This window comes from Cylas formicarius, unplaced genomic scaffold (genome assembly GCF_029955315.1).
Source record: "Cylas formicarius isolate icCylForm1 unplaced genomic scaffold, icCylForm1.1 PGA_scaffold_5__7_contigs__length_24384050, whole genome shotgun sequence".
NCBI lineage: Eukaryota > Metazoa > Arthropoda > Insecta > Coleoptera > Brentidae > Cylas > Cylas formicarius.
In genome coordinates this window covers 20889735-20915202 of record NW_026844341.1, presented here as the reverse complement: position 1 = coordinate 20915202, position 25468 = coordinate 20889735, and the positions used below count along the sequence as shown (strand labels likewise).

The 25468-nt window shown below is 37.3% G+C and overlaps 1 protein-coding gene across 2 annotated transcripts in view; it reads right to left on the bottom strand.

Annotated features, from left to right (window-relative positions):
* The window catches only part of LOC132702318 (aryl hydrocarbon receptor), a 137006-nt gene extending 112805 nt beyond the window's left edge, over positions 1–24201 (bottom strand). The window contains exon 1 of one of the 2 annotated variants that reach the window (XM_060670880.1): positions 23863–24201. The gene's annotated coding sequence lies outside the window, so the exon portion shown is untranslated. The remainder of the gene's footprint in view (positions 1–23862) is intronic. The other variant, XM_060670879.1, reaches the window with a different exon arrangement.
* Between the last annotated feature and the right edge of the window lie 1267 nt (positions 24202–25468).

The window sequence follows — 25468 nt, the reverse complement described above, 5'->3', positions numbered from 1 at the left end:
TGTTGATTTTTCCAAAGTTTCTAGCATGAAACGTGTAGCAGCAGGACCGTCCAAAGAGCATTGTTGAAGAACTGTTAAATGACGTCAATGATGATTCTGATACGCTCAAGAAGTCAGTCATCCCAATGGAAGAACAGAAGAATGTCAAGGTTGTGCTTACTGTTTTCTTTGATTATCGTGGCGTAGTACATCAAGAGTTCTTACCATAAGATCGTACGGCCAATAAAGAGTACAACCTTGAAGTTATGTACCGTTTTGGCCAAAAACAAAACCACAATCCTGCCTCAGCCACCATATTCACCGGATATTGCTCCCTGCGACTTGTTCCTGTTCCCAAAACTCAAGAAACATATCAAAGGAAGGAGGTTTGGTACATTACATCTGGGGGGATTACTTTGAGGGGGATAATATTACTTTTGATAAATAAATAAATACTGTCTGCTAAAACTTAATAGTGACCTTTATTTTTGAACACACCACGTAAATTTACGAAGGTTTTAAACATTTGCATTACCCATATAAATCGACAATTTGTTAAATGTTATACCTATTTGTAAACATCGGAAAATTTTATTGGAAAAATTTGTTTCTCTTTTACTTGTCTAGAAATGTGTCAATTTTTTAAAAATCGGACAAACTTCATTTTTCCACGTTTTCCAATATAACTTTTTTTGGTAAATACACATCCTTTAATAAAGCGTTTTTCTTTAAACTCACCTTGAATACTCGATGGTTTTACCGTTTTAAAACCAAACGAAGTTTAGTTGATTTTTGAGAAATCGACTTAAAAAATGCAATAAAAAATTTAATAAATAAATAAATTAATTAATTAGTAAAAAATGTTGCAACATGATGCAGACTTTAGTGATATTTAAAAAATATTAGTACAATACAATGGTACGTCTTTAATCTATACCTAGTGATATTTCTGAATGGAGATGTTGTCGAATTTCCATTGCCTATATTTTATTATTTTTTTAATTTATTTTTTATTTATTTAAAATAAAGACAACGGAAGTTCGACAGTTTCTTAGTACTTCTATTGAATCATTATCTACCCCCCTTCTATTTCATGGAAAGTGAGATGAACGCCTTATTTAGTTTATCTTGCGTTATATAACGGTGATTTAGAAAGACAACGTCAGGCAATGTGTAAAATGACGTTAATTTCGGGGATTGCCGCCAGCGGCGCGGTGGAAAAACTGCAACTCCCTTCCGGCCCCCCCTACGCCCATAAAAGTCGATACGTCGCGTTAAATATGCATTAAAAATGCAAAAACGGCGTACATGCCGATAACGACGGCAATTTTATGCAAAACCGACGCCCCTGCATCAGGGTCGGCGACGCAAAAAGTGTCCCCGTTTACTCGCGGCCCGCAATTATTTGCCTTGCGCCCTAATCGCCATTTTCGATCGGACCCCCCCCGCGTACAGATACATACAATGTTATACGGTTTCATAAAACTTGGCGATCATTTTTTTCGTACTTTGAAATTTGCATAATTCCGTAATGATTTAACGAGACGTAATTAGGTCGGTCGGGGGCGGGGGTGGGGCAGTTGTTCGGCCACCGACCATCCCTCTCCCCCGTGCGGCCCCTCAGGAAAACGGGCGAATGTCTTTGCGTCACAGCATCAACCAAGTTGAGACCAAATTGTTTCATCACCTACAATACTATTTAATAAATTAATATTTTCCTACAATATGTTGAGCAATTCAGAACTACTTAACATTTATACAAATAACGTTATTAATAGAATTAATGAACGGTTTAGTTTGAGATTAACGCAACAGGAAGAGAGAGGATTAACTCACTTTTTTGCAACTTTGTTGCCCAGCAATGTACGGTATATTGCCCATATAAATTAATGTATTTTGTTCTCACATGCTACTGTACTGGAGGAACTGGTAAAAGTCATATTCCTGGCCAAAATAAAACAAACCTACAGAGTTTGATCATTTACGTTCTATTAGTAGTATAAATAATGGACCAGCAACGACCTTTGACCTTTTGAAAAACTTTCAAAAAGTTTTTTATTTATTCGTTCCGCAAAAAAGTATAACGAAAACATAAGCTGTGTTTATTTATTTGGTCCCACTAGACGAATCAGCCAATGTTACATCTTCATCATATTTTGAAGAGGTAGACTCGCGCTTGCGTATTTTTGGAAACACCTTTTCTGTAGATTTTGATGCTTTCTTTTTGGAAGGTTTTTCTTTGTTCTGCTTGGATGGCTGAGGTGTTTGTTTTTGTCGTTGCTTCTTCTGGCGAATATAAGTCATGTGAGTTGGTGAATTTAAGTTCCCCATTAGGCGAGCCTTCTTCATCGTTGATGTTATATTAGGAACAGGAGAGAGCTGCTGAAGTAGCTTTCCAGGAGGTTCTTTGGAATTTCATTTTGGTAGGTCCTGATTCAGGGGAATAACGTCCACTAGGAGGAGTTTGGAGGTGCTTGTTCCTCAAATTCGTTTCTTGGATGTACCGCAGCCTCATCTGGTATCTGCGTTAAAAAAGCATGATTCCTGTTGCCAGAAAGGCCGATGCAGCATTAGTTACTGTAGCCGATTTTCCCCAGGAATCCCCTAAAAGTTTGCCGAAATGCAACCGATTTAACGTCCTATTGGAATTACATTTGATCATTGTCCTGCATGAATCGTAATAATTTCCTTTATGGCTCTTGAAGAATGCCCGATCGGTTGCGGTTGCAAATAACGCGTAGTGTGACTGGGCAAGCAAAATAAAATAATGTCATTGTCCTCTGCGAATTGTAATGCATCGAGGTTAGTTGTGTGAGAACATTTTGGGGTGCTTTTCTTCTTTCTTTCTGCTTTCTGACATACGTATACGTGAGCCGGAGGTCAGACCATTCCGTTTTAGATTTTTTTCCCTTAAACACGCAGTAACGAGGCAAATAAACCCCTCCTACGTTACGGCAAGCAACTATAGTAATCGTTTCGCCTTTTTTGTTAGGGCTAATTGAAGGTACACTTTTAGATCCTCTTTCAGCCAGCACCAGCCCAGATCGGGGGTTTAGCTGTAGACCTGTCTCGTCTGTATTGAAATATTTGCCTGCAATATCTTTACACATATCCAGCGCTCGACCTATCTAAGTATTTTCAGCTTTACCTAAAAATCGTGTCCGTATCCAGCTTTACTTAAAAATTCCAACAATAATTTCCTACAAAATTTTTAACAACCAAGAGTTTATTTATCTGTTGAATTCTAAGACGTCTAAATTGTAGTCCGTTATGCGTACTTCCTGTCTAGTCGGTGCACAGCCTCTTTTTTGTAATTTTTTGATATCGGCAGCGGGTTTCGCTTCTACTTCTCTATCAAGCACGCTCCCAGGACCCAAACAGTCGGTTTTATTTATGTTGCTAGTTGCAAGTCTGCGTTTAAACGTTGTTTTTGACATACCGAATGAGTTTCTTGCTTCGTTTACACCCATTTCACCAAACACATTAATGGCAGAAGATAAATCGTCTGCAGACCAAGAGCCTAAGTTTGTAAATTACTTTTGGGGTAAGCAAAATGCATACAAGCAAGATTTCATTTCCATTTTTACCGAATTAAACCTTACTTAAACTTAAACTTGCCTATATACTTCCTTGTCCTTAATTCTCTCCAACTTCAAGAGTTGACTGTTTTTCTGTCTCTTTGTTAATTTAGTGTTAAATTTTGGACTGTAATATTATCTCGCTACTTTCACATCAGAAGGATATCATAGAATAAGTTTTGGGTACTATTGCGTCTTTTTTGTTCAGTATTGTATGCAGTAATATTATTTTGTAACAATACAGATTTCGCTTTTAATTTAAAACAGTCCAAGTTAATGAATTTGAGCTTTAGTTTTGGATAGTTAGTGGTGATTAGTAACATTGTATCGTATTTGTGTACTTTGTTCTAAACTGACGTCAAAATACATTAAATACATTAAATATACACTATATAAATATTTTAAAATACTTTTCAAAAATTCTCTTCTATGAATAATTTAAGCAGTACGGTAAATCTGGACTGATCTTTCTTATCCCTTTGCTACCAAATTTAATTCGGGATATAATTTTGTAATTAAGGGTTAACAAAAAACAGTGTTAAGGTATAACGATTTGTTTTAATCCTTCCCACTTAACTTCTTTTTTTGGAAATTATAGCTCATAACAGGCATTTGGATGAAACAAATAGAGTAGTGAGTAAAATTTTTAAATCCGCGCACGCCACTGTTATTTTAACCGTCGGTTTTATATCATTCTTAATTTTAACCACATTTTTATACAAATTTTGATTCCCTATTTAACTTGGTGTTCGTAATTGTTGATAATCTTCATTTTATGGTTGTCTGAGATTAAGTCAGTGAGTAAAATTTTCATAAAGATTCTAGAATAAAGAAAAGAAGGACAACAAGCGATGTATTTCAGCTGATTTGTTAATTCATGTTGTGAATTTTTTAAATGAAAACAAAATGAAACTAATTGGGGACCTTATTTATTCGGACACCTTAAACTACTATGCCTCTTCGAAGCCTGTTTGTACTTGTCGAAATATATATGTGAAGGTTCATTTGGTGCTTCTTGGTGCTAACCGGTCTATACATTCATAAACAGATCAGTCCAATACTAGAGACCATCGAAATATTATTTATTACCTAGAATTGACATACTAAAGAAATAGTTTGCCTTCAATCATCCCTTTGGGTTTCAATTTTATGCTGCTTTTTGGAAAAGCACATTAAACTTCCTACCTATTAATATGTAACCGGTGAGATCTAGGAAGTCACCAGCAGATCGGTAATTTCAAAATATATAAATCACTTCCAAGTTAATAAAACAACCCAAAAGTGAAATTCTAAGACAATCGACAGATAAGCAGAGCGCCGAAGCATACCTGGTGTCACCTCAACCTTGAATGATTTATTAACAAACTTTTCTGAAACTAATTGATCTATTCATGCGTAATCTATGAATAAATTCGCTGTTTAAAAACATTTTAAACAATGTGACAATTCAACGTAAGCAAATGCCTGACTTTGATATAATACATGCTTTTATCGTAATCCTCATTTAGTGTTTATGCTGGAATATGCCTGGATTATTTCTTATGGCATTACAAGACAGAATCATCGGATTTCTTAGGTCTTCGATATCGTGTTAGTGGAAAAACCTACTTTTAAGCTGGACATTATCAAGCATGTAATACTTGTCTCTCCTGGTTAAGAGTATTCTTCCTGTGGAAAACCAAAGTAGAACTCACCAGTCCAATTTAGGAAATGGGTCCAGTTTAATGATTATCGATAATTCCTAACAAAAAGTTAATGGCAAACTGATATATAGATATTCTGCTGATGAATGTTCCGGTTCGAAATTTCTTGGTGTACGTTGTATAGATATAATTGTCCCTTAAATTTCCTCCATACAGTTGATGCATCCATTCTGCTGCATTTTTTCGGCAGTAAAAACTTCTAATAAAACTTTTTGGGCATGTGCTATTGTTAAGAGAAGATTAACACTACCTGTAGGTGGATGAAGCAGGCCCATCGTGCTTCATTCTGGACAGAGCACTCCGCTTTACGTCAGAGTCGTCTCCCTGATTACCGTAGAGGATGGATAGGATGATTTGTTTGAGAGACATTTTTTTCGGGAATTTTCCTTTTTTACTGACATCGCCATACCTTTAAAGTTTAGTTCGGCTTAGGCCTTTTGGAGAGGGAGTTGGCGGCATGATTTCCTTTTAAAGCTAAGCTTAAGGATTATGTTTAGTAAGTGCAGGGTAAATGTTTACATATTGATTTTATTTTTTCTTTGTTAGGTAGGTAGATTCGGGAATGTTTCCTCTATATAATTGCTTCAACAACAACATTCATTATCTTTTGTTTGTCTACGAATTTTGTGCGCATATTTGGATCTTGAGCTGAACATTTTGGGTAATTTTTCAGAAAGAACTTCTAAAGCAACATCTTTAATTAAAACCTGATGTAATATTATTACAATTTTATGTATAGTTATAGTTTATCTTGTAACAAGCTGCTGCCCCACGAGGTTGAGGCTCGTCGCTTCAGTCAAGCTCTGTAGAAGCCAACAGGATGATTGGCGAAACGTTAGCTCGTTCCACTCAACAAAAACCGACGCAGGAGGAATCCAGAAGTTTAACTTATTTGGTTTTTTCCTTCCTGTGAGCTTATTTTTGAACGGATTTTGAAAATTTTGGTGTCAAAATGTTACAAAAAAGTACCAGCTTTAAAAAGTTGTTGTTCCTACTAGGGTGTTATTTAAAAAAACTAGGTTATCCTAAAGTTCATTACATTAAATGCTAGTTGCCATTAGGCAAGTAAAGAAAAGCCTAGACACAATTTTGAAAATTAAATAGAAATTAAAAAAAAAGTGAGAAAAACCATCCCATCCTACGTTGAATGATCTCCTGAATCCGAAATCATTTCAACGATCGTCTTTCTATTTGATCCAGCACAGTTTCTTCTGCTTTCATTCGAGCTCTTACTTCCTCATTGGTTTTTCTTTCTAATCGTGATATTATTGGTATTCTTTAGCTTAGATCCTTCTTTTTAGATCAGCATTTAAAATCCACACAGTGCAGATAAAAAATGGACAGACACACCTATAAAAGTCACCAAGGGATTGAGATGGGGATGCAGTAATGTAAATTTGGAGAGCACGATGTAGCGAAATGGGAATGGCGGTAGATGATAAATTATGACCTAAAATTCATGATGTTACGGCTTTGCTAGTTAATGATGATGTATGTATTAACCAAGTGGGGAAATTTAAATATCTAGGAGCACTTGTGGATAAAAACGGGCTAGAAGAAACAGAAATAATACACCGAGTACAATAAAGTAGGAAAATCGTACGAAGCCTCAACACATTCTGGTGGGGTAAAAATATCTCAAATTAAAACAAAAAACGTGTGGGGAAAGCAATGCTGGAGTCGGTTTTGCGCTATGGATCAGAAGTGGGGCTACAAATAACCCATTTGTAACCATAAAATTTCATAAAATGATTCTTTCAGTGTAGTTAGACCCTGACTTTGAAACACTAGCCTATTATTGACAATTTAAGATATAGGCTCGCGTGGGAGGCCGTACGACAAATAGCCGTGAGAGATAGCGTTGCGGACGTTCTAGCAACTCGTGACCCTCGGTTTAAGAAGCCTAAAATGAATTACAAGGCGGCATTTCGGGTCTATTCATAGAGACGCGACCGAATAGGACGGGCGGTGCGTTTGTTGTGGCCGCCACGGCCACGTCTTGACGTCATAGACGCGATAATGTTCGACGTTCGAATTTTATTAATTAACGGAACGGGAGACACGAATTATTTTAATTATCGCTCAAAAAAAAAATACGGGACCAAATTCACCTGCGCGGTATCAGATATTATTAATTGGTAGCGGCGGGGGGACGTCATATATATCGGAATTAATAATTAGGCGAAATTGAAGAATAATATCACTGCGGTTCGTGTCCGGCAGTCCGGACGGCCGCCAGCTGGCGCGTTCTCCCGTTTTGACCTTTTATATATTTTTCGAAAATATCTTTGCTCATGTAAAAGTTTAGTATCTCGGTAACATTTGGTCGCCGTTTGTACACAAACGATGACAGTCTAACAATGCTTTTTTTATTTTTCCTCTGTTTGTCTGTTCTCCGTTCTCGCTGAAATTGCTTTTAAGGCGATAACTTTCGAACCGCTAGAGCTAAAATTCTGAAACTGAGCTTTTTTTATACTCTCTCCGAGCCGCACAACATATTGAAAAATGGCGGCCGTACGACCTCGGCAGTCAGTTTATTGATGCTGTTTGACGTCGTGAAAAAGAGAAATTTGACGTTATCGGTTTAGTGGAGATATAAAGTTTAGTTCCGTAACGGAACCTATTGAAATCAGGAACTATTTTCAAAAACTCTAAAATCATATTTGTAGGGGCCCAAAACGAACGCAAAAATTCCTAAACCAGAACTTGGGCCACCAACTTATGATGTACCAAAAATCTACAGAGTGTGTCGGTTGTTTTTTAGGTCGTATCAATGCTAGAACATTTGTTTACCTTCACATGTAGCCTGTAAATGCTGTGCATCATCAGACGTTGGGAAATATTTTTCTCATTGATTTTTTTTGGGTTATTACGGGTCATAGAGATTTTTTTTTTGGAAACGAAGGAAACGCGGGATATATGGGACAATAACTTTTAATAATGTCATCTTCTCGATTACATACGTTGTGTTAAAGTTATAGGCCAAAAACTAAACCCCTCCGCTAGTACTACCCCCGAATAAAAAAACCTACAAGACGGTTTAGGCGGTTTCTGCAGGGTGTACACGAAAAAAAGTCCACCGATTCTTATAAATAACCTGTAATAACCGTCTATGGATGGGGATTTTTCGAAAAAAAAAAATATAATTCTTATCTCATGGTAGTAATAATAACAAATTCTTATTTCAAAGCTGATATGTAAAACGAAATGTGTGTGAATAACCAAACAAAGTGTACTTAAATTGTTAACAGAAATTTAATCCTGTCCTTGCTACCAAATAAGGGCGAAAACTTACCCCAAAACAAACCAAAGCCCACCAAACCAGTGTTACAGATGTTACTATGTTACATGTAGACTAATATATAATATTATCCATAAGCTTCTTAACAGTAATGATAGTCTTATTAGTGTTAGTAGTACTGAATTTTTAGAATCTTATTATTATAGCTTGTTGTTTCATTGTTATTGTAATATTCGATTAATGTTCAGTAGTTTGGATCAGGATCTTAAGCTAGTCTTTAGTTTAAGATGTGTAAGTATATTAGTTTTTATTGGTATTAAGAAATATTGTCTAAATCTTGTGCAATAATTTAAAATATCCCAATAGATATTATTATTATTATTATTATTATCATTATTATTATTATTATCATTATTATTATTATTATTATTATTATGATTGTGCGCGCCGTGCCTAACCTCTATTGTGCATTTCTATCGTCTCTAAAAACAATCTCTGTTTGTCTATTTGAAGTCAAATTAATTTATTAAAAACGGTTCATCGTGCGATTTAGTGTGTATAGTACGTAATAAATTGTTATCAGCATCTTTCGTTTCGTAAAAAGTGTAATCTCACGTGCAACACGTGTTCAGGTTAGAATTTAGACAATATTTTTTTTTGCTTCAAGTAGTGTCACTGTGCGACCGGGAAGCGACGGCGTGCACGGTCGGTTAATAGTAGTCAATTTTTATTGAGATCAATATCGTTTTACAAAGTAAAAATCTAGCCGACTGTGCGGTTGAAGGCTCTTTTGGTATAGTTAAAATTATGGCTGATCAAAGCAATGCTAAACCTTGTAAAAGGTGTAAGAGCGTGGCAGGTACTGGTCTACTGTGTATCAAGTGCGGCACGATATCGCATGAAATCATGAAAAACAAGAAAATTTTAGGAGGCGACAAGATTGATTGCTGTTCCTACGGAGGCGAATCCTTGGAGTCGGGTCCAATTCCTGATGATTCGGGAGCAAACGCTCCATTTGATGCCGCAAAAGAAATCATATATTTAAAAGAACTTTTGAAGCAAAAAGATCTTGTTATCGAGAATCAAGCCATAGCCATTACCGCTCTAAAAGAACAGGTGAGCCTACTAAAAAGCAGCAGACTCCTTGAAGGGCAAACTCTGGATTCTGCAAATAGGGCTAAATCATCACAGACAGGTCCAATTAAGCAAAAGGCCCCCAAGTCGGAGCACCTGAATAAAATTACAAATAAAGAACTATCTAGTGCAGTCAGTGAGGCTGTGTCACGTAAGATATGCTCTGAAATAATAGAACTGGATGGTGGGTCCAAACGCAAAAGTTCCAGAGTCCTAAACGATAGGGTCAAACCGCTTAAAGGATCTCTTAGCGATAACTCTAAATGTGCACTTCGAGTTGCTGAACGTAAAATCAGTTTTTACATTACTAAACTGCATCCGAATACCAAAGCTGAGGAGGTCCGACAATATCTAGCACCGATAGTTAGTGGAGTAGAAGTGTCCCATCAATGTATCCTGAGAGTTACTCCTCATTTAGGGTATCGACCATGGATCACGAAGCGCAAAAAATTCTGGATACTTCCATCTGGCCCACGGGTGTGCTGATAAATCATTTTTTCCCCAGGCGTCTGACAAGAGAAAAAACCGATCCAATTCCAGTATCAACAGAGAGATGTCTAGTGAGGGAGAATCCCGACCCAAGACTACCGATGGAGGTAGGAACAGCATTAATATCTTGAGCTACAATGTGCAGGGTCTCCTAAGTAAACTCGATGTGGTTACTGAATATCTAAATTCTATTGGTTTTAACATTGTATGTTTCTGTGAACATTTTGTAAATGGTGAGGAGTTGCTTAATATTGTTAAGGTTCACAATTATAAATTAGTTGGATATTATTGTCGTCTCAGTACCTCGAGAGGAGGAACTGCTATATATGTTAAAATAATATTGCCTGTAGCAGTCTTAATCTGAGTAAATATTGTCTGGATCTTCACGCAGAGTTTTGTGGTGTGGAGATACCAGTGCTTAATCTTATTTTAATCAATGTTTATCGCTCTGGCTCTAGAGGCAATTTTTCTATATTTGTAGAAAAACTTGAACTCTTGCTCGCTGAAAGCTTAATATTTTGACCTTACCATCACTATTTATTTACTATACAGTCACTCTCATACATGAGCTAAAGAACGATATGCCTAAGCACTGTGATCGCCACAATCACTACACCAGGGGATCTGAATTAATTGTCCAGGGCCATTCTAGGCTGCGCACATCCGAGTTAAATAAATTGTACATTAATTACTACAATGTTCTACCAACCGTTGTCAAGGATCTGCCATTCACTAAATTTTGTAATATAATAAAACAATTTCTATTGGAGAACGCATTCTATACTGCAGATGAGTACATCCGTGTTGCGTCAGGAGTGTCTCCATAATACTAATTGGGAATTTATTTATTTATTTATTTACTTTTTTTTTACCTAATTTTTGTTTCAATGTTTGGTGTTTGTCTATCTGATAATTATGTTGCTCTCTATGAATGTTATTAGAATGTGTTTGATATTGTGACTTGCCATTTGTTGTTCTTGTAATGTATTTAATGGCCAATAAAGTCTAAAGTCTATTATTATTATTATTATTATTATTATTATTATCATTATTATTATTATTATCATTATTATTATTATTATCATTATTATTATTAGTATGTGTAGCACTAACATATATTTGCACAATTTGAGACATATCTTAGCATTCAACAACAATATGCCATTGAACAATTCAGTAGACGCTCGGGACATAGATGCATGGTAATTGTTTAGTAGAAGAATTAAAATGCTGTTTTTCTAGAACAGCAAAATCTTTGTAGCCAAATAAATACAGTTATCTACTTAAATCATTTACTTCAATGGTACCAATGCGTTGTTAGAATTGCTGTATTCAGTGTATATATATTTATTTATCTTTCCTTATATGTAAATCATTGTGGAAGCAAGAATTGTAATTTACTTTTTTTATCAAATAGATGTATGAGTAAAGCACTTAAAAAAATATCTATATTCTACTAATATACTATTATATTATTAGCAGGCAACAGTATATTAAGTACTATATCGTTACGAGGCTCCACGTAAATACACTATGGGATCAGAACATATTATTTAAGAAAATGGTCAAAACGTTTTCCAGGAGAGTTTTAATAGGTGCAGGAATTTCTATATTCCGGCCACTTTAGAGGTCCATCAAAGTTCAGTTTTCGGTCTGACCTTGTTTTTTAAAGATATCAACACCGTTGCAACGTACCCCTTCTGTTTTGTATCTTGGGAAATAGAATCGACACACCAATGAAGACTTCGAAAAACTCTCATCGAAAATGTTCCCCTTCCTCTTTCCAAGTATTAAATTCTGTGGTATAAGATCAACAACTCCTATTCCGCAATCCTACATCAAAATCAATCATCAATCAACAACAGGTAGATCTGTGGGACACTTATTTTGCATTTTAGACCTTTGACTCTTCAAGGAATGGGAACTCGGGTGGATAGTCCACAATATGAGCAACGAAACCTAGAGTCCGGTCTAGCACTTCATGCCAAACACATCACTAACTAACCAAAACCATTCTTTGGCGATTATAATCGATGTTTGGGGTTGATGTCACCAGTAAAGGGGTTAAAAGACACACCAAGAGAACCCAATTGAAAATCCAAAAGGTCTGACGCTGGACGCAACGGTATATGCGAAACAAGCAGAAGCTATGACAATAAACATTACAAGTGGTATCGAACGGACCGTTATATATGTGAGAACGGGGGGTCCTGTTCGGCGCCCGATGTTTTATAGGATCGACCGGTCCAGGACCGGGTTCGTAAATCACCTGCGGCGAAGCACCCAGCGGTGGGTTCTCTACAAGACCTTATACGATGATTACCTATTCCACTCTATGGCGGAAAAATAGATCAGCAAAGAACACCGGAGCGTTTTCCAGCCTATTTGGGTGACAAATTTGAGTCAAAAATGAAATTCCTCCGCGATATATGACTTCGCGAACGCACTAAATATCCGTGACGTCCGAACAACTCGTATACTTGTCCGGACAACTTCCTATATATAAATATGAGCGACTTCTGCAGCGAAACATGCTCGATTAATCGAGTCCGCGCTGTCTAGTTATTAATGAGCGTGTGTGTACATTCTGTAGCGTTTTACGATGACCTACGGACTTAATTGCCGTAACTGAATATGCCACCACGACAGCCAGGTTCATACCAAATTGTTTTTTTGGACTTAAGACGGTATCATTTGTGGACTTATATGTTAAGAGAACCAGATGATAATGGTGGAAAGGGGGTTGCACACCTGTACCTACATTTTTCGTCCATGCTGAAGAAAGAGTATAGCGACGCTACTTCAGTGAACTCGAGAATAAAATACCAGTTCCAACTTGCCTAATTCCTAATCAGAGATTTGTTCTTTTAACTTACTTCTCCCTGAACCGTATATAATATCCAGGGACGTAACAGTGGCTGGTACGCTGCAAAGTGTACGCAAATTTCCTCCATCTCTTCCTATCTAGTGCTATTTTAGCTGCTTCCATTATCCTCAATCCTCTTTCTTAGTTACGGTCTTCCTCTATTTCTTCTGCTGAATCTTCTCGCTTCTCAGATCGGTTTTGTTGGTCTCTTTTTGACCATTCTTTTTAGGTGTCCGTATTTGTATTTGGTGCGGGGCATCTCTCAGTATGTTTGAGAACTGGTTGTACTTTCAACTTCGGATTCTCCTTGTGATACCTAGAACCTTTCGTAGGTACTTCATCTCCATGCTTTGAATACTACTTTTTGCCTTTTGGGTCAGTTTTCACATCCAAATGTTAAAAATGGGATGTATTTTGCATATTGTTATTTTGATTTTAGTTGAAATTTCCCTCTTTCCTATGAAGTTTGATTTTAAACTGTGAAATAGTCATGAGGCACTCTGTATTCACGCATTTAGTAGTCAACTTGGTCTATGTTTTGGACGTAATCATAATTTTCGTTTTTTCTTCTTCGATTTTGACGTTTTTCTCATTTAGCCTGCTATTCCAGATTTCCAGGTTCTTCTTAAATTCCCCTTCATTTCTTGCAAACACAACCACATCATCTGCAAACGCATATTCGCTTATCCAAGCGGGTTCCAGATCTTTATACCCTACTAAGAAACCGAATGAACTGGTTCTTGTTTTTTTTAATACATCGTCCATAACCAAGCTAAATAGTAACGCCCTCATTTACTGTAAAGTATGTTGATTGCATGATGTCGGTTCTGACGCAATTTTTGCTGTTCTTATATGATGACATTATGGCTGAAATTAGTTATGATTTTATAACATGCCTTAAAATGGAATTGAGTGTGAGTCTTCCTATCCTTCGAGTTTAACATTTGATTATAAAGACCACAACTTATTTCTATTAGTAATATCTTAACGTGTTCGTTACTTCTTGGAGAATCCTCTTTATCTCAGTTTTTTCATAATGGGGATTTTTTTGAAATCAACATTTGTAGACTTGTAGGTATGTCAGAAGAAGTTGATGGTGGACATGGAGTTGAATAAAACAGTGGTAGCTTTAATTGGAAGCAGTGACTTCGTCGCCCATTTTGGGACAGGACATCTAAGATGTTTTCTTATGAAGAAACCAAGAGTCCCTGGGCGATGAAGAATGCGAGAATACGATATTAAGAACGTTATAAAAACACCTCCTCGAGAGGAATTCGGCGGTTAGTCGAAAAGGCCCATACGTTACGATTATGAAAGGGCATTCTTCAAAAATTTATACCTACCGATAGGATCACGATCTGAAGCAAAAGATAGGTACCACAATATATCTGTAAGTGCTTATAATATCCGAGGTAACTGTATACGCCACACAGCAGAACGAAAATGATCCGGCAACAGCTATACACTATGTCACGGGTTCGTATTAAATCAGCAAGCGCCACCGCTTGTAGCAGAGCTATAGGGTGAGACAGAGACTATTTCGCTGCTGCGGTTGGACTACTGGTTGACTCTGCCATATTCCAAAAGCAATTGTCCTCCTCAGAGGTTTTCTGATTACTGGAAGAAAGCAGTATTTACAACCTAATGGATGAAAGTCTATCCAAATTTACACAATAAAGCAGATTTTTGATTTTTTTGAGGAAGTTGAAGAGGAAACGATGCTTTTGCAACTGACGTTTGGGTTTAATGGTGTTGGACGATAACCTCCCATCGCAATCGCGGCACATTCTCCGTAGTTTTCCTGCCGCCACGAGTGCCGGGCGGTCCACCCAGTACATATGACAAAATGGTTCATGCGGTGAGGCTCATGTACGTCCACCTCACACAAAGTGTTAATGCCGGATCGTAACTCGCGTCCCAGGGCCGGAATTATGGCGGACATTAGTACGAAATATTGCTGATATCTTATTGCATACCAGCGCGCTTTTTGTGCGGGTCTTCCACGGAGTGACGGGACGTCGACGACGACACCACGCGTCATAAATTCAGAAGTGGGAAAATGGGTTTCGGCGCGGTCGGAGATTTTGGTTTTAACATGCCCGCGCGGCTGGCGAGGGGGGACTGGTAAATTTTAAGAAAACGGTCGATATTTCTCTCCCTTAAATAAAAAAAAAGTATCTAAAAATTAACGCCGAAAAAATAAAACTATCGCTCTCTCTCTTTCGTCTCGAAATTTATACCCCCGGTGTCAATTGTTTATTGGTCTGAGCCGGGAGCAGTTCGAAGGTGCCGCGAAACGGCGAGCCCCCCGGGGCTCCGACGGGGTCCCCGGGGGGGCCACTTCCAGGTCTCCTGCTCTTACTTTTAACTGGGGGAATTAATTAAGTCCGGTGTCGATATCAAGGGCCGGCTATTTGCCGACCGCGGGGGGCGCGGAGAGAGCGGACGAGGGGCACTGACATTATATTTTCGTTTTTTTTTTACTTTTGCTGAATTGTCGGTGCCGAAGATGTTAATTTTTCGGCCTTACCAGGAACCGATTCGGTAAAATTAAAATTGGGAATAAAAAAGGAGGGCAAATCACTTATATATAGGCTTTTGATAAGGTCAGTCTTAAACTGCTGCTAGTGAAACTGAAAATTTAAGGATTTAAGGTCAGTATCAATGGTCAAAAATTGGATATATAAACTTGCCACCTTTGGAAAACTTCACCATTATTAAGTAGGTCTTCCCTGCGATGGACCGTAACGAAGTTTTGCAAAAAACTGAAATTTTTGGAGCACTAGGCATAACATACCTAGAAAAATAAACGTCTTTATTACAAAAAAAATCTTAACATAATAGCCCAAGACTGGAACATTATAAACCATTAATATTGGTGGAGCGAAAAGCAACTTATTATTCCTTGTAAAAACAAAAAAAACAAATGAATAGAATAAAAATAAAATTAAAAAAAATCTTTCTCTAGTGGATTTGATGCCCTTTTAAATTTGGAATGTCATTTACATTGTTTACTTTTTTTACATTGTTTTATCTCTTTCGCTTTCCTTTTATTTTTGTTAAGTAAGCTTTGCTTACTTGCCTTACTTGTGTTAAGAGGACACAATTGGGGATTTAACCTGTTCATGTCCAAAAGAGCAAGAGTAAAGCCGGAAAGAGAAAGGTAAAAAGAAAACAGGACGCAATAGTTTAGAATATACTCTAAAGTACTCGAAAATAACACTAAAAAGAGTGAAAAGTAATTTTGATATATGTTAATTTGGAATATTTTTGAGAAAAACCGTTTTTTTTCCAGCTTTTTCTCTTGTCTTGGTGATATGTCAAATAGTTTTAAAGTATAAAACTACGCGAAAACATTTTTTAAAGAAATAAGTAACAACATTTTGTGACAATTTTGAAAACGCTTCATTCATCTGCTTTCCAAACATTTTTTGTTTTTTCAGATATTCTGTAGTGTTTTTTTTTCACTATTGCATTTTTTACAGGTGACGTTCTTAATATATTTATGATTTTCGTATTTCGTTTTCGAAATACGAAGAGATATTAATTTTTTTTTTGTAAGTTTTCTGTATTTAGTTTAATTGTTCTCTAATTGAGGTCAATATTCCAATAAAAAATATTCAAAAAATAATTAGAGATAAGAAAAATTGCTTTTGAAAATAATTTTAATATTTGGAGGAACTATACCGATACCTTTGGTTTATTTTCGAAAATATTTAGTGTAACCCCCGGACCCTAATTACCGATGTATGGTGATAAAATTTTTCAAAAATATTTAACACCGAACCTTGATGCTTAAAATATGTATACAAAATTTGATAACACCCTGTACATATCCATATAGGGAAGGTTGTTGCTAAACATCTGCGTCGTGCACAGGCTCCGAATTTTTAATTGCCCCGCTTTTTCGGAAATCGCTCGATAAAACATCTGCCTTGCGCTGCGATGACATTCGCAAATTTCCGTTTCGCTTGTCAATTAGCATTAATAATATTTAAAGCACCGTCTCCGCATTGGCCTCCGGCGCCTCGTTAAAACCACAGTTTTTTGCGCAAAAAATACCGATCGCGATTAAATTCGCGTTTAATATACGCTCCCTTGCTTTCCGAAAATCCTGACGGGTTTTAATCGACACTATCTACCCGCTAACCCGACTAAAGCGGTATTTGAAGGGGTTGCGGACATCTCCGGCACCTTCGCCAAATTACACAACAAGAAAAATTAACTACCACTGGTGTTACAAAGACTGAAGATACTCGGGAGCAAAGAAGCAACTCTATAGAGACTGGAAAATCAAGAGAACTCGATTATCTCTAAGGATGTGTCACCCGGATGCTATTTAGAACGACTTCATGCAAGATTGCCGACGAAAATATTAGTGGTCAGAACAATTCGAAAAATCAAAATCAGAATTGATGGAGCTGAACTATCCATCATCCAACAGTGTCTGAAACCTCCGTTAGTAGGTTCTGACTCTCAGCCTATCATGTATTTAGCCTTCGGTGATTTCATCCCTAGCCTTTCAGGTTAATGATTATTCTTCACTACTAAGTTTGGTTAGTTTTGGTTAGTTAGGTTTAGGTTAGGAAATTACATAGTGTCATCACTAGCTTCTCTGCTGAGCTAAGGGTGTCCAACTAGGCCATTCTCAATTAGAACTAATACGAAACTGAATTCATGGATATTAAACCTATAAAAACTTCGTAATTTGTTTTCGTTTTGTCTTTGGAACGACATATTTCCGAACCCTCCTTCTCCTCGGCTATATAAAGCTTCGCCATCTTCTTGATCTCACTTGATTGACACTGTGGTCTATGATTACGACTGAACCTAGTAGTACTTTTATATCCGGAGAAGTGCCTGTAACTGGAATTTCATTTTAAACCAAAAACCACATATAGCTTAGCTTAAATTTCTAGTCTTGTATTTTCCTAATGAAAAATTGGACCTTACAGTTGCTGAAGGTGGTGTAAATCAACTGGTTATTAATGTAGGATTGAGCGGTCGTATTTCTGTTCAAAGTAACTAGAGGTGATCTGCTGCTGATGACCCCACAATCTCTCTAAGTCTTTAATCAAAGAGTGAAACGCTACAACAGCGATTCGATGTTGGACAGTGTGGTCTATACATAGTACCCATATACGTCTTAGGCGCAATGAGGATTGAAGGGTTAATAGACAGAGATCGAAGTGCCCTTAATAACCGTTTCAGCATAACCAATGCAGTGCGATCGAATATGAGTAAAGAGTAACTACGAGTCGGAAGAACATTAGTGCAGAAAAGCACCCGGAAAGGTTTTACTCATTGTAGACGGACACACTTCTCACACGACTAACCTCGAGACATTACAATTCGCAGAGGACAATGACGTTATTTTATTTTGCTTGCGCAGTCACACTGCGCATTATTTGCAATCACTCGATCGGCCTTCTTCAAGAACCTTAAAGGGCATCATTACGAGGTTAATAGTGCAGTTTGGCAAACTTTTACGGGACGAATCGGCTACAGTAACTGTATCGGCCTTTCGGCCTTTTTTAACGCAGACACCAGAGGAGTTATAAAGTGAGGTTTCCAAAGAACCTCCTAAAGGAAAACTAACACCTGGAAAACTACTTCAGCAGCTCTCTCCTGTTCCTAATATGACATCAACGACGAAGAAGGCTCGAACTAGCCTAATGGGAACTTAACTTCACCAACTCACATAACTCGTCTTCGCCAGAAGAAGCAAAGACAAAAATAAACACCTCAGCCATCCAAGCAGAAGAAAGAAACACCTTTCAAAAAGAAAGCATCAAAATCTACAGAAAAAGTGTTTCCCAAAATACGCAATCGCGAGTCTACCTCTTCAAAGTCTGACGAATATGTAACTTTGGATAAGTGGGGAAGAAGAAGAAGAAGAAACCTTTGATGACCTCGAAAATCAATGCAATGCGATGCGTTCTCCGCACATCCTACACCAACACATGCCAACTATGTGGTACCGCCCCAAATATGAAAAAAGGACAAACGAATTAAATTAGTCCATCTCTCCTATAATCGGTGGTTCATCTCTTCTTCGCGTTCTGTGAGAGATGGGCCAATTAATTTTTTTTTATTTATTTATATTTATAGCTTATGTTTATGTTATACTTTTTTGCAAAGATTAATTAGAATAAATAAAAAACTTGTTGAAAGTTTTTCGATTTACCTTATATATAAAGGAGCGAGATAGAGGTAATGAAAGGAAGTAATAAGTCGGCACATACAGATGACGTTGGGCGTAGTTTTACAGTGCTCGAGAAAAATTAACAGTTTAAAGTTACCAAGAGCCTTGAGATCGGCCACTCTACATGTATCTTTTGTTTATTGCGCGATAAACCAGAGTGAGTGGCAGATTTGCCAAAGTCCAAGACGTCCCAAGACTCACACGCGATAAGCGACTTGGCGTAACGTGTTTCACGATATATCGGTTTTAATGTCTTTATACGCAATTCTGATCCGATGTTTATGGGGGTAATATCATCGGCGCGGAATTTTGCGATCGCACCGTAAAATGTGCGATACCATCGCACAAATCGTCACCTATATACGCGGTTAGCTCGGCGCCAGTGTGCTAGACGAGGAGCGAAATACCTGCCAAAGCTTCGAATGTAAATGCTTAACACGCGTATAATATATAATTTATAATAATGATTTTAGTAAGGTTTAACCATATGGCTACTAGACATATAGAGGCCCTGCCTAAATTTTGAGAAGGTCCATTAAACGTGCGCATGCGCGAGTTTTAAAATTTCGGTCTTAACCAATGACAGCTCTAATGGCCAATTCTGACGTAGGACCCATAAGACCTTGCGGCTTTCAACAAACAATATGGCCGCTGACAGATCGTCGATTTTTGGATGCGGCAATTGTTACGGCTGTATTTTCTCAAAATATGTCGAAATCCGATTAAATTTTCGTTCAAGAAAGGAATTGAGGTGTAGAAAAGCAGTGCAGAATTGCAGTTCCCGCGTCGGCTGTAACTAATTTGGCGTTTTTGCCCTATTTTTTCATGTAAGCTATTTTTTTATATATTTTTTTAAATTGTAAATCCGCGCAAAGCCTTAGTTTTCATAAATTTATAGGTTTAACTCTATTCAAATAACTTTCAGATGCTATATATCGCACAAGAAACATCTAAGTAGAAAAAATGTTCAAGAAACACTTCCTACAGACAGTAGTTGACAGTGGTGGTCTGGTAAAAATTCAATTTGTAGCTTAATTCTTTTCTGATGTTTCGTTTCCTATGATTCTTGTACACTAAAACATATTATCCAAACATTAATAATAATAATAATATTCTTTATTAAAAAAAAACAATATTAATACAAAAAACACGTATATTCAAGGTTTACCAAGTTAAAAACTTGGCAGCCATCTTTATACATAGTATTCTGCAAAAAATAGAAACTATTTTATATAGTTACAATACATTAATGAATCTGTGAATTTGACTTATAATAAATAGCCACTTAGAAAATTAAGTTACGATTTAGCATCAATAAGCCACTTAGTTAATTTTTTATAAATGATTTTGATTTTATTTTATTTTTCAGTTCCAGAGGTAGTGCATTATAATACTATAAGTATAAATAAATAATAAATAAATATATAAATAATAAATACAAGTATAAAAGTATTGTTTTTGTCCAACAGATAAATGCATCTTGTGCAAAGTTAAATTTTCTCCCAGTTTAAAGCGTGTTTCATACTCGTGAGTTATTGAATTAACCAGTAAGTTATTTTTTATTAAGAACAAAAGGGATGATTTATAATATACATTTTTTATGTGAAGTATCTGAAATCAGATGAATATCGCAGATTTAACTTAAATATGATTTTCAAAATTCTTTTTTGTATTACGTAAAGGGACTGAAGAGCACCTCAACCAATTATTCCATAAGGTATAAGTGATTGTAGCAGTGAAAAATAAGTAAAAATAAGTAATTTGCTTATTAGATATTTTAGTAAGTTGCCGGGATAAATACATTATTGTCAAGTCCACTGTGACGTAAGTTGCAAGTCCCAACTAATGCGATTCTCTACTTCGCCCCAATTGTTACCTTCAACAAACTGAACTGTATCATCAGCAAAAGAGATGATTTTACCGCAAACATCAATCATAAGTAGTTGATTTAAGTATATAAGGAAAAATATGGGTCCTTGGACTGCGAAGCTAAAAATGTAGGGAATTCTGTTTAGTAATTTATGTAAGTCCATTTTCCAACAATGGCCCAGGGCACTGACTGTTCTGTGACAATAGTAATCAATCATTGCCCCCAAGCCCTCTGACCAGATCGTCGAATGTCTTGGAATACCTGTAATGAGGTAAAGATATCCAGGAGTTAGATTGACATTGATTAATCAAGTTTATTAATTGCCTAGTACAAAGTCCAAAGGAGGTTTAGAGAGAAAGAGGAGAAGTCCATGCAAAGCAATGAGTCTCTCTGGAGGATGATTCAGATTATTCAGCGCAGAGTATTGAGTCAGATTCAAAAGATAAAGAGCGTTTGTGGGCTTGTTTTAAAGGAGCAAAGCAGTTGCTAGCTGCGTTCATGATGATTCAGATTCTATAGTTATGATCATTCGAGAGGCAAAAGAATCAGATTCACTACTTACACTCTAGAAGATTCAATAGGTATCCTCAAGACTACAGACTTAGAGGTTGTATAAGACTCGGAAGAAATTAGCTCAGAGCAATGAGTCTTGTCCAAAAGATAAATGCATGAGCTACTGATTTAGAGGTGTTTTAGTGGTAGAAGAAGCAGCGCAGCGATTCTCAGTAGAGACCGAGAGCGTCAGAGTCTTTTTTAGAGGATGCTTAACATTCAATGGTTTTTCTGTAAAAGAAGTCTGGGTAGAAAATTGATTTTAAGATTCAGAAGCTAGTTTGGGACTAGAAATGTTTCGGAGGGAATTCCAGGTGTCGGCAGGTGAGATATAGTCCTAGCTCGTCACGCCCCGCCGGTCGTCACTGGGAACAATTGACGGACACCTCGACAAGCGGTAAAAAAAATTGTTTCGAATCGTTTTTTGTTCCACCTCCGGGGCAGGATGTTCGAAAACAAAACAAACCATCGGCAATTTAGTTAATGCGGCTCAGGAAATAATGGGACTGGCGCGGCGTGGAAAAAAATGTTGCGTACATATATGTATAGATATAATACCAAAATGGCCACCTGCGCAATTTCGAAATACAATAATAAGGATAATTTTCAAATATGGTAGGGACGGTTATCTGGTCGGCTTACGCGCCACCATTGGGCGGCAGAGCGGGCCCAAAGGACCGACGGCCACGCCCACGACGCGATCGCGTCACGGAGGATCGCTCACCCTTCGAGTCTCCCCCGCGGGGGGGAGAACGACGGAGGGCAGAAGCGTCGGGGGATTTTGCGTCTGTTGGCGTGTCGTTCACTGACAATCGAGTTTCCGAATCAAAACGCGATCTAACGACGAGCCGGGGGCAGGCAGGGTTGTAATTTACGGGGCGGGGGTGGTTTTTGGTAAAATTTCTATCATTACTGCAGGCGTTAAATCGTTGAGGGGCGCCGCGACGCCCAGCGTCTGTACTTACTTGCGCTTCCAAAAACTATCTCGAAAGGTGAGAGAAAAGAAGCAGCATGAAATAAGGAGACATTTTTCGCAATAGGAAAAAGAGTTTTTGTGGTCAAATGGTCATGAATATTCTTATACCCATAATGGTACCAAATCCGAAAGCTAATCACTGCAGTAATTTAGTAAGGAGTAAGAAATTTCAAGGAAAATCGAACATTTTATGATATTTCGTGAAATTTTGAGTAAGTTTTTCCAAATATGGAATTTTAGGGTACAGATTAAAGCGGTGTAGCAGTCAACAGAAGGTTAAACAGCAGAGAGAAAAGAATACAGGTATTGTAATTGATCTTTGTTATTTGGTCCAATTGTGTTTCATAAATATTCAGTGTAGGAAGACGTTATTTTCTTAAAACTTTGTGTCACAGGTTGATTGTTTGATTCACTTAATAAAATATTTCTTCATTGCTGCTGAAAGACCACATCGGAATTACGTCTAATAAGAAGCACCGGATTTTAGTCAAAATATGCCATTTCATTTTGGGTACCTAAGTTAAAGTAAACGCGTTTTCTTTGTCGACAAATTCATTCTAAAATTTTAACAATAATTACGTATTCACATATTTTTTATTTGTATTTTTTATTTTTATATGTAATATTATTAATATATAGACTGCATTGAGTTGAATATATTTTTGGGAAATAATTAATATTTCCAGTAAATTTATATGTTATTTATAAATTATTTCATTACTGTCAATTATCTATCAAATTAAATTCATAAAAACAGAGTTAACATTGTAGTAACTAATTCAATAGGTAGATGATTCTTTTGTTTTTTATACCAGGTGTTCCAAAAAACGCTCCGTTATTAAGTTAGTATGTAAAGGAGGCTCTAATTTTGATTGGACCATGGACAAACTTTAAAATAATTCGCCGTATTTTAACTTGACATAGTTGTTTCCTAAACAATCATTAGACCCTGTGCCTTTGTTCGACATTATACTTGCTAAAACCTCAAATAATTCGAAACCCAGTACTTTTTTTGACGTTAAAAATGAGTAATTTTTTGTTTTTATATCGTATAACCATTTATGTCCAAAAATTAAAAAATGTCCCCATAAAAAAAGTTTGGAGGTCCCCTCCTTAGCGAAGGCCCTGTACAAAATTATATGATTTGTGAACTGTAAAGAAATAAATTTGTGGTCTAAATTTCATTTACTTAAACCTTAAACCATACAGAAATTTAAAAAGGAAACATTTTTCTAGCTCCTTTCACAGAGAAAATTAAAAAAAACTCACGTTATTTTCTGATATTCTATTTGGAAATTAGTCCTCTTCCGTCTCCATTTCAATCGCGTCTCATTTCCGATCTAAGCAGACAATTACTTGCAATTCGGAACGACGGGGCTACAAAAATCGCTCTCTCACGTTTTCTGAGCCTGGCACCACTTTGACTCTTTTCACCCACAATCACCACTGACCTCACCCGACCTCGGTCGCACATTTTCCCGCCAAAATTCATCCGGACCGCCCGGGCAACGATTACGGTACGACTGCGTTCCTTGGGCCCCCAGATGAGCCCCGAATATGCCACGACGACTACGTGGACAGCCAAGTGATGATGTTGGGGCCCATCACGACCCGACGGCGGTATCTTTGCACGCCCCGTTGCGTGCAACACGCGGGAGGAAGCCGCCGCAACGAGCCTGTCACTCACATGCACGCATTTGAGGACTCGTATATACATATATCCTTTTTGAATTTCGCATCTGTGATTTGCCGATCAACAGTTGTCGCCCCGGTTTGGTTATCCGCCTCCGGGACTCGAGTTTCTTCGCCCGCAGTGAAAATATTTTGGTTAGGTTCGCCGCCTGGTGTTTTGTCAGCCTTTTCCGTAGCGTAAACTTCGCAGGATGCCACGATTGAGACCTTCTGAGGGCACGAGCAAGCTCAAGGACGAAGACGATAGAAGTATTAGAAACTATATTGTCCTGATACTATGTACCTGTTATACTGACCGCGTTCTCCATCAAAAACTAACCAATATTTTGCCAATGTCAGGCGAAAAGTGCTTAGTTTTGGTTAGTTTTGGTTAGCCTGCTGTTTTGTCAGTCTTCTCCGAAGCTTAAACTTCATAAAATCCCACGTAGATACCTTCTGATACCAAAGTCATGGACCAAAACGGTAGAAGTAATAGAAACTATATTGTGTTGAGTAAAATACTATGATAGCAAACTCAAGGACCAAGACGATAGAAGTAATAAAAACTATATTGTCCTGAGTAAAATAGTATGTACTTATTATACTGACCGCGTTGTCCATCAAAAACTAACCAATACTGTTGCAATGCCAGGCGGAAATTGCTTAGTTTTGGTTAATTTAGTTAATTAGCATCACCGCCTGGTGTTTTGTCAGCTTCTGATAGCCAACTCAAGAGTCAAGCCTCCTCCGAAGCGTAAACTTAATAGAATGCCACGTAGAGACCTTCTGATAGCAAATTCAAGGACCAAAATGTAATAGAAACAAATAGCAACAAGCAACAAAAACATGGGTTTATTTATAGGGGGTGTTCCTTGGTGCTTCCAAATGCTAATTTAAATTAGCATGAATCTGGAACGCCAGGAGGACACTTGTATATAGGAAAATTAACTTGTCTGCCTATTTTGAAGGTGCTAACATGCGAAGATTCGTAGATATCTTAATAATCATGGTCGCCATAACCGTAAAACGTCAAATCCATATTGACTATACTTGAATCAAGATATTCTACTAAACTTTCCAGAAAAAAATAATCGAAGTAAGAGAACACACACCGAAGCAAAAAAATCACTCTATTCTCTTTAATCCACTGCAAGCTACATCGTTTAGAATGACCATCGAATGACACCTCAGTCCGATTATTTTA